General features: G+C 40.1%; 1 long non-coding RNA gene across 2 annotated transcripts in view; it reads left to right on the forward strand.

Moving 5' to 3' along the window:
- The window catches only part of LOC106871603 (uncharacterized), a 23,515-nt gene that overhangs the window by 10,330 nt on the left and 9,976 nt on the right, over positions 1-3,209 (forward strand). For both annotated transcript variants that reach the window (XR_001409674.1, XR_001409675.2), the window contains exon 3: positions 1,009-1,072. This is a non-coding gene — a long non-coding RNA (uncharacterized LOC106871603). The remainder of the gene's footprint in view (positions 1-1,008; positions 1,073-3,209) is intronic.

The following is a 3,209-nucleotide window of genomic DNA, read 5'->3' on the forward strand; positions in this document are numbered from 1 at the left end:
GTGGTGGTGATGGTGAGGAAGGTGGTGGTGATGGTGAGGAAGGTGGTGGTGATGGTGAGGAAGGTGGTGGTGGTGGCGGTGGTGATATGATAGTAGTGGTGGCATCATGAGTAGTGGAAGTGTTGAAGGTCTTGATAGTGGTGATGTTGGTAGTGAATATGGAGGAGGTGCTTGTAGCTACGGTTGTGGTAATGGTTGCAGCGGAGATCACTACAGATGTTTTGCAGTGGCAATTCTAGAAGTTTGACTTTTATAAAAATATTGATTGAAATGCTGGGGATACACGTAGTGGTGGTAAAGCTATCTGCTGTTAACGACATTTTTGCAGCGATTACTGGCAGACGACAATTCTCAAAGTGACCAATAACATGCTATATCTTCAGTAATCTGTAGAATGAAATATTTATAGAGTGTTTAGTGACAGAAGAGCGTTATATATGGATATAGGGATATAGTGATATAGTTGGCATTTTATAAAGAGATCAGTCACAGATGAACCTGTACAAATCATCAGTGGCACGACATTTATATAGTGATATAATGATGTAGTTGACAATTATATAGGAACCAGTCGGAGATGGAGTTATACAGTCATCAGTAACTCGACACTTATGTAGTGATGTAATGATATAGCTGACATTTATACAAAGATCAATCGCAGATGGAATTATACAGTCATCAGAGAGATGAAATTTATATAGAGATATAGTGATATTGTTTGGCATTTATACAAAGATCAATCACAGATGAAATTATACAGTCATTAGTAGAACAATATATAGTCGCAATGTTCGCAGTTCAAATTTCGCCGAGGTCGACTTTGCCTTTCATCCTTTCGGGGTCGATAAATTAAGTATCAGTGAAACACTGTGGTCGATATAATTGGCCAGTCCCCTCCCCATAAATTTCAGGCCTTGTGCCTATAGTAGAAAGAAGTAGTGATCGTTGACAGATGACACTTTTGACACATCAATTAAATCTACATCTCTTATTTTTTACTTGTTTCAGGTATTGGTCTGCAGCAATGCTGGGGTACCACCTCGAAAGGCTTTAATCAAATAAACCCACCTCGGTACTTATTCATTTATTTACTTTTACGAGTTTGGTTCTTATTCTTATTTCTTTATTGCCCACAAGGGGCTAAACATAGAGGGGACAAACAAGGACAGGCAAAGGGATTAAGTCGATTACATCGACCACAGTACTTGACTGGTACTTAATTTATCGAACCCGAAAGGATGAAAGGCAAAGTCGACCTCGGCGGAATTTGAACTCAGAACGTAACGGCAGACGAAATACCGCTAGGCATTTCACCCGGCGTGCTAACGTTTCTGCCAGCTCGCGGTTTGGTTCTTATTCTATCGATGATTTTTGTCGAACTGCTAGTAGACAAGGACGTAAAAAAATTAACACCGATTGTCAAGTGGTGGGGTGGAGACAAACATATAAATACATACACACACATATGACGGGCTTCCATACAGTTTCCATTCACCGACGCTATGGTAGAAATCACTTGCCTAAGATGTTGCTGAACAGGAAACCACGAGGCTGAGCCTACTCATACCAAATTCATTCATAACGGATTATTCGGCCTGGGTCTATAGTAGAAAACACTTTCTCAAGGTACCACGCAGTGGAACTAGAGCCGAAACTTCGTGGCTGCAAAGCGACTTTCGCCACTACACAGCTATGCTTGTGCTTAATTTTACCTGATAGATGCGGCATTTTATATAGTGATCAGTAACAGACAACATTAAGACAATAATCAATGACACAGAATATTTATAAAGGAGTCAATAACAAACGGAATTTATTCAGTCGTCATCGATAAACGATATATATATAGTGATTGATGACAGATGATATTTATACAACGATCAGTGACAAACAATATTCATTCAATAATGAACAACTCAGATCACATCTATAATAATAAATACCAAAACGAATTTCTGTGTGTCAGTGTGTCACACTTTGACCCCCTCTCACTATTCCTCGTGAAGGGGTGAGAATAATAGTAGGCATAGAGACAGTGAGGGTGGTAGTAGATTGACGATTGTGATGGTAATGGGTTGATAGTAATAGTATGAGCTGTAGTTGTGATAGAGGTGGAGGCGACGGTGGTGGTGGTGGTGGTGATGGTGGTGGTGGTGGTGGTAGCCGAGGCAGTCAGAGATGAACGTGATAGTGAGCGATGTGAAAGACAGTGGTGATGGTGGTGGAGGGGAAGGCGGCGAAATCAAAGGTACTAATGGTGGTGGCGTCAGAAGTTTGAATGGTGTGTGTATGGCAGTTGTGGTGGCGATGGTGGTGGTACTAGTGATGGTGATGGTTGAAAACAATCAACAGAAAGAAAGAGAGAGAGAGAGAGAGAGAGAGAGGTTAGACAGAAAAAAAATTGTACTGCCCCCGAATGGGAAGACAAAAAATGTTGTTTATCTTGCAGCTTTGCCATAAGTTCCAAGTCGACAAATTATATTGTTTTGATGAAAATTGTTCATTGCTTGAAAAATATTGGTAAAGTTTAATAAAATTTAATATATACGCAATGCATAAAGTGTCATTGTTGGGCCCAAGGCCCAATGAAGAGCTCACCACAGGAGCTAGTTTATATATAAACCAATGACCAGATATACTTATAGTGCTAGACAGTACATTCTCAGTAATCATCAACAACCGACATTCATTCAGTGATCAATGACATACGACATTTATAGAGTAATCAATGGCAGACCATATTTATACAGTGGTCAATAACCAGTGACACTTACACAGCGTTCAATAATTATTGTGAACTCTCTTGTCGTGTACGCTAGATGAGGGTCCTGCACTTTCTTGCAAAATAGCCTGCAACAAAAGAAGATTTGTTTATAATGATCAAGTGGTTACGCCTTACATTTATTTCCCTCCCTTCCATCCAATTGACTTTTCCTGCATTTGGTGCACAGGTGTGCCACACCGTCGGATGAAATAAAGTGTTTTGCTCAGAAACATAAAGCGCTGAGCTTTTAATCGTGAGTGCAACACATAAACCACTAAGAGATGCACCCGTACGATCAATAACGAACGACGATATACATATTTATTACTTCCGTGGTTCAGCTCGCTATGAAACATATGTAACCCGGATTTTATCTTCTCCATTCCTTAACTATTTCTCTCTCTCTCTCTCTCTCTCTCTCTCTCTCTTCCCCTCTCTTTATATA

The sequence above is a fragment of the Octopus bimaculoides genome, chromosome 4 (genome assembly GCF_001194135.2).
Source record: "Octopus bimaculoides isolate UCB-OBI-ISO-001 chromosome 4, ASM119413v2, whole genome shotgun sequence".
Lineage (NCBI taxonomy): Eukaryota > Metazoa > Mollusca > Cephalopoda > Octopoda > Octopodidae > Octopus > Octopus bimaculoides.